General features: G+C 45.5%; 1 long non-coding RNA gene across 1 annotated transcript in view; it reads left to right on the top strand.

Moving 5' to 3' along the window:
• Window positions 1–1,519: 1,519 nt before the first annotated feature.
• Window positions 1,520–11,180, top strand: part of LOC306914960 — a 71,081-nt gene continuing 61,420 nt past the window's right edge. Inside the window, exon 1 of the long non-coding RNA XR_013788768.1 lies at window positions 1,520–1,862. This is a non-coding gene — a long non-coding RNA (uncharacterized lncRNA). The remainder of the gene's footprint in view (window positions 1,863–11,180) is intronic.

Here is an 11,180-nt window from a genome sequence, read left to right as displayed (position 1 = left end):
CCCGGTATACTGTATATGTATAGGACCCACGCTGTGTGTCTGCCTGTCTGTCCCTCTGAGTCTCTTTTATGCCCACATGGACATCTCTGTCAAGTCTAAATGCAATTACAAAAATCATCAACTTAGGCTAATAAAAATGAATAGTAATGTAGAACTACATTATTATTCCTATAAGGGCTATTTGGCTGAACTGAGAATTAGCCGCCTACCCAAGTAAACCCATACTGTAACATATTTTAAAAAGCATGTACCACCAAGATACCCATGTACCATGTCTAGATACTTCCTTAATGTTAACGAAGTCCACACCCACAACACCAGAGGGAGTGCAACGAACCATGTACAACCCAGATTCGGCACAAACAAGGGTCTAAATTATTTTCGCTCCTATGCCACCAAAATGTGGAACGCCCTACCAACAGTCATTAAGACATGCAAATCCCTTGACTCCTTCAAAACCGCTCTCAAAGGGCACCTACGGTGCAATTCGAAACTGCAATTCGAAACTGGCCCCCGTAAAATCTGATCGCCCCCCCCCCCCCCCCCTTTTTCCCTCACTGTATATGTTTCTTTTCCCTTTTTACCTCCATTATGATGAATTCCTGTTCTGTTTTGTCTATATAGAAGTGTCTATTGTACGTCTCTAAATGTTTTGATGAATTGAACATGGTGGACCCTCACAAGTGTAATGCTTAATTGGGTCATCCACTCACAGTTAACAGCCTTTGTATTGAGTTTGTGCTTGAAATGTACTGTAATTCTGCAAACTGTTAATACATATTTAAATTCAATCAATCAATCAAATGTACATTGTAATATAGCTAAGGTTCTGTTAACCTATAAGGTACTGTTCCGAAGCATTTCAGTGGAGGATAGACAGACAAGCAGATCCTTATATTGAACCTGAGGGTCTGTCTGAGCCTGAGGGATCTCATATGTATATGGCACAGTAGGCTATATAGTATTATGTATGGACAAAAATGTGTTAATCCACGTCAGCGGTTGCCTGGACAACAGACCGTCCCTTCAGGCCATGGGATGTAGACGGGTGCAGTTAGCCCGCGTTGAACCATCAATTAATGAGGTGCGACGACGAAGAAGAAGGGGAATACTAGGCGCCGCCGCCGCCACCACCCACCTTCACAGTCACACACGCTCCACCTACTACACTACAGCCTAACACTAACCACGGAGGAAGGATGCTGCTCTACTACACTACACTTCTACAGCGCATCTCACATTGAGCTCTTCTTTCCGCCCTCCTCCTCCTCAGACTGCTGCTTGTGCTTTACAATGTCGGTCCTGTAGAGAGCGGTAGATAGTTTAAATAAATAGCTGTATATGCGGGGCGACGCGACAGACAGTCAGAGAGCTAAGTGCGCCCTCCTCACTCACTTACTTACTGTACATAAGCGGGAGGGAGGAGCGAGCGTAGTGTATTTCTCTCGATTCCTTTCCCCCTGTCGTGGCAGGCAGCCCACTGCACACAAAAAGAGGAGGAAAAAAAGGGCGACTGGAACGCATTTTGTTTGTTATGTTTTGTTTTGCGTGCAGAAAAGACGAGGAGAGAAGAGACAACATCCTAAACGGACAAAGAGGAGAAGTCGCCCTGCGGAGGAATAGCTCGTTGGCTGTAGTGCAGCGTGTGTGAGTGTGTGTGTACGCGCGTGCGTGCGTGCGTGAGAGAGTGTGTGTGAGAGTGTGGGTGTGTGAGTGTGAATGTATGCATGTGTGTGTGTACCACCAGACACTTGCGCTGGAAAGCAAGAAGGGGGGAGCCCGGCTGACTTTTCTCACTGTTTTCCTTCTCGGAATCATCCCACCCGTTTGTCGCGCCCGACCCGCGTGGAGAAACGCCACGGGTAAGTGTTACTATCACGCATTGGTCACTAATAGTAATACAGCATTCTAGATATGAGTGAGTGGCAGTTTCTTTCTTGCTCATGTGATGTTAGCCGCGGTGGCTACACTATACTGTGTGTGTGTGTGTGTGTGTGTGTGTGTGTGTGTGTGTGTGTGCATTTTAGCGGTAGGTATAGGTAGGCATGGTTTGACAGATCAGCAGTGAGGACAGAGGAGACACAATGTAGCAGCCCAATATACAGTTACACTGTTACAGTATAAAGCGCGGTTTATTAAATGTGTGCTCGTTTCGGATACACCGCCGCTATTTTAATGGACAAATTGGATTGGACACACACGTCCCTACGTGTGTGTGTGTGTGTGTGTGTGATTTCTGGTTATTGCCGAGGCGATAGCTTGCAAGTTGCATGGGCGATAATATGTTTGTGGACTGCTATATTTCTTGCGCTGGGCTGCTGGGGTGGTAGACTAGTCATTGCTGCTTGCCTTTATGGGCCCGAAACTTGGATTTATGCCTGCTGCACTCTCTGGCGCACGTACAGACACATGCGTGCGCGTCCACGCTGCTTGTGGCGTGTCTGTCTGTGTGCCGTGTGCGCGCGACACACACGCGCGCGCGCCTGCAGCATGTGATGATAATAATAATAAATAATAAAATACAGTGTGCGATTATGATATATATATATGCCTAGCATAATGCTAGAGACAGGCAAACCTCAAAACAAAATATTTGCAGCAGTTACTGTGTGTGTGTGTGTGTGTGTGTGTGTGTGTGTGTGTGTGTGTGTGTGTGTGTGTGTAAGTTACTAACTTAATGTAACCTACTGCTCTCCACAATGCAGTAGTAATATAGCCTGGAGATTTGTGTATTTATTTATTTATTTTCCAGTATTGCAAATTGCAACCACTAGCGGAAATTCAATGCAGGCAAGCCATTATGAAATGGCTCAGCATTTTTAATACTAGCATTACAGATGTATAGGCTACAGTATGCATCACAATGCAGTATGTGGGCAAAGTCAGTTGTTGTTTACCAGTATATAAGTATATTAAAGCTAGGCTGGAGTGGTATTGCCAGAGATGTTTAAAAGTGGGTCAGTGTGGTTCAGTTCCCACTGAGTTCCACCTGCGTGAACAAAGGGTATACAGTCATGCCATCATAATGCACTTTAGATGAAAGTCCACCTCACATAATTGAATGGCTTGTCTTCTTTCTTGATGATGTGATACACAGCAGGGCCACTTGTGAGTCAATGTTGATGGGCATCATTCACTCACTGCCCTAAAAGTGGCATCATTACCAAAAAATAAATCAAATAAATTAGTACTGTCCCAAGGCACTCTTTCATGAAGTTAAAAAGCTTTTAATACCACAAGCTAGTTCATAATAAAATGCCATCATGTTTTGGCCCATATTACGTAGGCTAGCCGTTATCAGGGCCAATCAGTGGCATCATTACATTAAATGACAACTGAATTTAACAGAGCAAAAAAATAAATAAATTGAACCTACATCTCATGTTGTGTCCAGTCTGTCGCTGAGAATATGCTCCATCTGTCTTGCCCCAAAACTGCCAAATGCACCACAGCCTTCTGTTGTTTACAGGTTGTGTCTGCAGACTGTCATTTACTCGGCTCACATAATAATAATCCCCGCTAAATGATAATCTCAGTCGGTAGTGTATCACAGCCTCTGGGTGATTATCGCGAAAACAACTATTTCCTTCGTGTGGCCCTTTTTTCTAAATGAACCTCTGCGCTGTGAGTGGGACACAGCTGTAATAATTAGATCAGCGAACGCCATCCACTCCACACAGTCTGTTCAGAGACGTCCCCCGTCCACAGTGGCAGTCACTTCCGGAGGAGTTCTGTTCTCGGCTCGCACTGATGGGGAACGGTAGCTTAAAAGCAGTGTGCCCTTTCACTCACATTTATCAAGCTGCCAACAGAAGCGGCTGGCACACAGGCACAGACTGATTCCAGGGCATTGCACACACACCAATGTTCCCATCCACACGATAATCAGAAAAGGAGAATGCTACTCCAAAGTAAATAGACGTTATGTCGAACTTGATATCTATTCCCTGTTTTTGTTTGATAAAGTCGGAGTTTATGGAGCATGCATAAACCATGAAGACATCATACCTGCAACAGGTGTGTAAATTAGTTAAAGTTAATTAATGTTGAATGCTGCATATTTGGAGTTCAGACCCTCCTATCATTCTGGCCACCAAAGCTCTTGTTACATCATATGAGTGTGGTGTGTTTTCTCATGCAACTTTATAGTTAACAAACTGCATTTACACTGCACTCTCTAAACTTGGGTGCAGTTACCTTATGCTTCATCGCATAAATCTATTACGGAACTTCTCCGTCCTTCCCGCCGTATGCTTTGTCTTTGGAGTTTAGTAAGCAAACATTGGGAACATTGGTAAATAAAGTGTTGAATGCTCCGAGAAAAGGTGTGGGGAGACTGCAAAGTAAATAACTTTAAGTCGACACTGTGTGGAGCTCAGAGCGCAGTGTCTGGGGGGTTTTCTCCACTTAGCTGCATGTGTCAGTCTGTGCTGAGGAGGTGATTAAACACACAGCGAGATGGAGGGCAAGTTCGGCTGCCTGGCATCACTCCAGATAAGCACCATATGTATTAATCATTAGCTAGTGCCTTAAAACACTGTGTTCTGTCCCTGGGTTGATGATTAGCCATCAGACAAATCTGCCGTTGAACTATACACATTTCTCCTGAATGTACAGTTTCAGATGAAGCCGGGGGGGGGGGGGGCGTGTTTGAGGATACAGTACTATGAAAGGCTTTGAGTCGATAGTAGTTCCGTCCCGTCACACGCATGCAGATGGACGTGTCCGACATAATGTACGCACTCAGGAGGTAATTACAGCCCGTATTATTTTTCCATACGTGGTGCAGGTACTATACTGTAAGGTATTAAAGAACAGGCTTTTGCACCAGGCTTTGAATTTAGTGGTGTCACAGATGTCCTGTACAGTATCTCAATGTAGCCCAGAGTAACCTGGTCTATATCTTCTCTTCTTCTGTCTGTGTGTTTGGATGCCTGCTGGCGGGGCCTTTTTTGGTGTGTGCATGTGTGTGTGTGTGTGGGGGGGTTATTGCAGAGGAAAGGGCCTCTCTTTTTGTGACCCCGCTGTCTTTGCCTGTCTGTTTCTTTTCTTTTCTCACCCCGCTGTCTGTCTGTCTTTCTTTCTTTCTTTCTTTCTTTCTTTCTTTCTTTCTTTCTTTCTTTCGTTCCCTCAGTCGACCCCCCTTCTCGTGCCCTCAGAAGGGCAGCAGTGCTGAATGCCTTGGAAAGAGACTAGAGTTCAGTTATATAACCTCGGCTGTGCAGCTGATGTCCTGGTCTGAATCCACTGTATTATGATGTCAGAGCTGCCCCGGGGAGGGGAAAGGGCATTCTGGGTAGACCAGCATGTCGAGAGCTATTCCTGAACAGTCTGCCGAGTCGACGGAGAGAGAGAGAGCGGTAGGAATCTGTCTCCCGCCTCCCCACTGCCCCCAGACGACACAACATAAAGACACGCCTTGGGTTGTTTTATTCTGTTTCCTGTGCTTTGACCTTAATAAGCGTACTGCTCATCCTATAGAGAGGCTCGGCCTGGGGGCGCCCCTGCATTTGTCTCTGTTCTTGCCTGATTAATTAGATTATATCACCCATAGACTTGCACATTGTGTCCATGGACTCGGCCAAGACAGAGCGCTGCGCGAGCACAAGTATTTATGCCAGGGTCCGGGGCGCCAACAGATTTGGCCACCGAATATCCTGTGTTGACCAACCTTCTTAGTTGCATCAGCACAACAAAGCAGTCACTATTAGCATTTTGTCCCTCCTCAAAAAAGGGAAAAAAGACGTGATTGATTGGTCTTGGCTCAGAGAATAAATTGCCCTTTTTGTGGATGAAAAGTGAGATTACTCAAACGACTAGGCAGGCAAACATTGGGTGGCTTTGTTAGTGTGAACGTATGCCTGCATACCATTGTGCATCCAATTTGTTGGTAGGGCCTGGAGTAGCTCGAATTGAATAGGGACAAGACGCTCCCTTGGGCCTCATTAATGTGTGATTTCACTGCGATAAAAGAGCTATCATTTGATAAAGATTTTTTCTTTGACAGCAGATTGGTAGCTGAGAAAATGTGCTATTTTAATATAGCCCATCATCAGATGACAGGACATGCTGAAGCAGTTGAGTCTGAGTGATGACAAAAAATAGTGTCACTGACTGTAAAAGAGAGAACTCTCAAAACAACGAGTCAACGACACTAACAATATCAAAGGGCAGTGTGTCTGCAGTACAGTGACATGTCACTGTACTGCCTACAGCCTACAGTAAAAAGGAATGAGACATTCAAATGTTGCAGTCGTCCCACTGGCAAAGCAAAACATTACCATGGACAAAACTGGAATCCTCAAATGTACAATTTTCACTACAGAGCAATTGCTTTCCCGGGCATGATACGCAGTGGAAAACAAACAAAAGGCTATCGGATGTGAGGTGCAGTGGGATCCTTTAAAGCTGTAGCTCGGGTTGAAAGGTGGTACCGTAACTGTTGTGTGGTCCTAATTGTAGCCCGTGGCGAGAGAGATCAATGACACTCTCTTATTAATACCGAACAGGGCCCCGGCCCAGTGGACCTAATCAAATGAAATCTAAAGAAGGAAAAACTAATTGCTTTCTACAGTGGCAAGACCGGGTCATCTGAACTCAATAATAATGCCTCCACTTTCCCTCTCTCTCACTCTCCGCTGACTGTCTTCTACCCCTCTCTCTCTCTCTCTCTCTGCTGACTGTCTTCTACCCCTCTCTCTCTCACTCTCCGCTGACTGTCTTCTACCCCCCTCTCTCTCTCTCACTCTCCGCTGACTGTCTTCTACCCCTCTCTCTCACTCTCCGCTGACTGTCTTCTACCCCTCTCTCTCTCTCTCTCTCTCTCTCTCTCTCGGTTCCCCACCTTCTCTGCAATAAAGGACATTTCATGCCTTTTTTCCGTTGTACTTGGCACCCAGGACTTGTGTCTGAGTCCGTCTCCCCCCTCGCTCAGCCTCATTAGCTGAGCAGAATGCAGCGAACCTCTCTGCATGAAGATGGGTGTGTGTGTGTGGGGGGGTGCGCTGAAGGGGAGCTCTCTCGCTTCACTCCGCTCTGTTATGGCAGAGGCTGAACTTTCAAGCTGAATGTGTGGAGAGGGCGAGGAAAGGTTCCCAGCCGTTGATAAGCGTGCTTTCGTTTCAGAGCACGACAGCGATTATCAGTTGGGCTTGGGGGGATCTGCGTATGCCTTCACACTGGGTCCACCGAGTAGTCCTGCTGTCTTCCAGATAACAAACCAACACACACACGTACACATGCACACGCACGCACACACGCACGCACACACACACACATGCGGGGGTCAGTGTAGAGAGACGGCAAACCAAGGGCAGAGAAAGACGAGAGTCATTGTGAGCGAGCAGATGTCAGATTCGAACCCAGACTATGGTCTGTCTGTGCACTAACTGGTTGAACCACGAGGCACCCACAGTTTGTGAAAGTTTTTTTTCTTAAAAAAAAATAAAAAAAATCTGTGTCTCTCATTCTCCCCCCCCCTTCTCTCTATATATCTGTTTTCTCAGAGCAATGCCTCTTTTATTTCTTCTCTTCTAGTGGTTTCTCCCATCGCTCCTCAGTTCTTGTCGTTTTTCATTTGGTTGTTTCTCTTTGACAGAGGTTTCCATGCAGATGGTTGCCAGAGACTCCCTCCTCTTAACTCTCCTCCTCTCCCCTCCCTTCTTTCCTTTCCCCCTCTCTTCGGTATTATTACGGCAAGAAGAGCGCTTTACCCTCCCCCTCTCTTACTGTCTCTCTGTCTGTCTGTCTGTCTGTCTGTCTGTCTGTCTGTCTGTCTGTCTGTCTGTCTGTCTGTCTGTCTGTCTGTCTGTCTGTCTGCCTGCCTGCCTGCCTGCCTGCCTGCCTGCCTGCCTGCCTGCCTGCCTGCCTGCCTGCCTGCCTGCCTGCCTGTCTGTCTGTCTGTCTGTCTGTCTGTCTGTCTGTCTGTCTGTCTGTCTGCCTGCCTGCCTGCCTGCCTGTCTGTCTGTCTGTCTGTCTGTCTGTCTGTCTGCCTGCCTGCCTGCCTGCCTGCCTGTCTGTCTGTCTGTCTGTCTGTCTGTCTGTCTGTCTGTCCGTCTTCTCTGCCTCCCCTCCCCTTGTGCAACAGGAGTGAGTGCAGCATGCAGCAGCTGAATCGCAAGGGAAAATAATCACACATAAACTGACCTTTATTGGCAGCAGAGAGTGGTGAGGCTGTTTTACGTGGCCACACGTCTCTCTTATTAACAGCCGTCATGGCCGGCCCTGCCCGGGTACGACGGGGGCCACTCACAAACTGGCTTTTCATCAACAGAAATACTTGGCACCGGGGCCCTTTAGGTTTATTTTTGCCTGGGCGAAGCCAAGCGCTTTACGAGGGGGGGAGCCCATCCGACACTTGGCTGGCACTGAACCTGCCTCCCTCTCTGTCCCCCACTCCCCTTTTCTCCATCTCTCTCTGTCTGTCTGTCTCTCTCTCTCGGACCCCCCCTCCCTCCCCACCCCCCTTGTATCTCGCTCTCTCTTCTCTCCCTCTCTGCTTGCTATACCTGCATGTGTTAACTTACTGTGAAAATAAATGAACCCGCCACATATAGGCCGGTGTCAGGGAAGCTACTCTGAAAGCGTAGCCTAGTTTTTGCAAGCCACCAAACATATCATCACGGTGAACTACTTGGACATTTTCTAAACTTCTTTTAAACTAGTTATTCTCTCAATAAAGTTGTTTCTTTTGTTCTGTAGTTTGTTCTGTTGTAAAGCGACTTTGAGTACCAAGAATAGTACCATATAATTTGGACGAATTATTATAATCCAAAGCTACTCAGAAAGTGTTGTTGAACTACTTTGCAAAATATTGTCATATGAATAATATGCGATGTGGACAAACAATACAGAATTAGGTAATACATACTGTAGTTGTACTCAATCACCTCGGTTAATCAGAACAACTTCCTGTCTGCCTGCCACACATTCCTAAACGTACACACTAAGCCATAACAATGGACGCATCAGATTAGCTGTCGGAGCACAATGTCTTATTTACCCAACACATAATTTATGGATCAGGATTAGAGAGAAAGAGGCGGGGTTGGGGTTTGTATCCATTGAAGCAGAAAAAGAAACCCCTTACAGGGGTTCACAAACTGTGGTGCGTGCGCCTTCTAGGGGGTGCGTGACATGAAAAGGCTAATGGTGGTGCTATGGTTTTATTTTAAATATGTGTTATGCCAATATTTGGCAAGTATATGCGGAATATATGCCATATTCAGGTTCATATACTGTATGTGCATACAGTATATGCTTATGTACAATGAATGCATGTCTCTATATAGCGTATGCGACATGCAGGCGGCCAATTTCAAATAATATGTCATTATGTTGCACTTGCACATATAAAAACATATATGATCATATGTGGTGGTTGCGTCAGCTAGGTCGGGAGGTGCACGGTCAAAATATCTTGGGAACCGCTAAGGCTTAGCACTTGTCTTTGGTCCATAGGGGTATAGGCCTATACAGCATTCAGCCAATCTACAGTATAAGTTTGTAAAAAGTTGCAGATAGATATCTCACCAACTTTTAGCTTGAATAGTTCCATTTGATAATCACAGTAGCAATGATTGGGGTGATTAGGGAAATAAAGCAGATTGCCATTGTCATTCACTGTAGACCAGTAAGTAAACAAGAAGTCATTATTACAACAGACAAAATGATGTTATTTATTAGTTGAACTAGACTGCTTCTTCAGCAAGTTAGTTGTGGAAAACCCTGCTAGTTTTAGAGTGATGATTTGTCTGATGAGCCCAATTTACATCCTTTGCAATGTGACCATTGCACAGAGATTAAAATAGGGTGCATTTTGCATCCCAAAACGCAGTTTATAGTTAAGGGACGCAATAAAACAACGACATCTGCATCCACGGGATGCACTACCGTACTACTGTACTGTTTTTTATTCTAGTTTATTTTTCTAGCTTTAGTTATAATAATCATTTCTTCTTCTGGTTTCTACATGAATATAACCATATAAAATGAAATGGGAGTTAAATGCTGCAATTTGTAAAAATGGCAAAATATGACTCCTATTAGGAGTTGAAGTGGGACTCATAAAATGTCCCTGGGACTCATCTAAAAGACCATCCCTGCATCCCGGGACTCATTACATTGGAAACCTATATTTATCACTGATTGCACGTACGTGCATTGCTAGGTTGATGCAAGGAATATCGTTCAGACCTACAGGACTCGTCAAATGAACCATTTTCACAAGCAGCCTCTTCTACTTAAACATATTCTGTAGTGACAGACGGATGTGGATTTGAGATTAAATCAGCACCAACAATATCGCTATCCACGCCTCCTGGGGATAATTTAATCTGCTCATAATCAGCACAGCTCGCGGGGAGATTTACAGGAGAGAAATATGTGCGTGGTGGTGGCAACGGGCCGGGGGTGTTTGTCTTTGCTTTCCTACTAGAGTTAATGAAAAGGGGAATTCAGTGTATGAAACCAACTAATGAACGATAATTGCAGATTTGCTTTTGAATTCGCGTTGAGCACGCCGACTGCAATTCATTCAAGTACTAACGTCTTCAATTATGAGTCATTATGTATACAAAAAATGAATAAAATAGCTGCGGAAACTCTGTTCTCCGGTTAACATGTTTGATACTGCTGTGCCACAATGTGCGTGTATTGGCCTAACCACCTCTTTGACTTTGACAACAGAGGGAAGGCTGCTCGAGGACTCTGGTGATTGAGTCAATGATGTATACATTACCGTGTTCTCGCATGGAAAAATTTCCACCCCTTTACCATATCATCTGCTGAGGTAATGAATAACCTCGAGACGCGCTTTATAGAAGCCCGACAATTAGAATTTTTGGAACTGCGCCAAGTTCTACCATGGCTGTATGGCTCATCCACCTTGTATATAGGTCATCATTTCATTAGAGTAGAGGAGTGGAGGGGAGGGGGGTGGGGGGGGCGGCTAGATTTGACCTGTTTAAAATAAAATCCCCACCAAATCCCCATGCATGGTGCTGCTGTCTTAACTGTTGCTTTATATTATTTATTTTTACCTTGCTAAACACCCCCCCACCCCCCCTCTCTCTCTAACCTGGCCTCAGAGGAAGCCAACCGCAAGAGTAATGGTTTCAAACGTGAGCCCGAAAAGCTTGCCCCTCAGCGTAATAAGCGGGCGGCATGTGGTGAAGAAACAT

The sequence above is a fragment of the Electrona antarctica genome, assembly GCF_951216825.1.
Source record: "Electrona antarctica genome assembly, chromosome: 22".
Lineage (NCBI taxonomy): Eukaryota > Metazoa > Chordata > Actinopteri > Myctophiformes > Myctophidae > Electrona > Electrona antarctica.
Note: the sequence above shows the minus strand (reverse complement) of the source record. Positions and strands in the feature narration are given on the sequence as shown.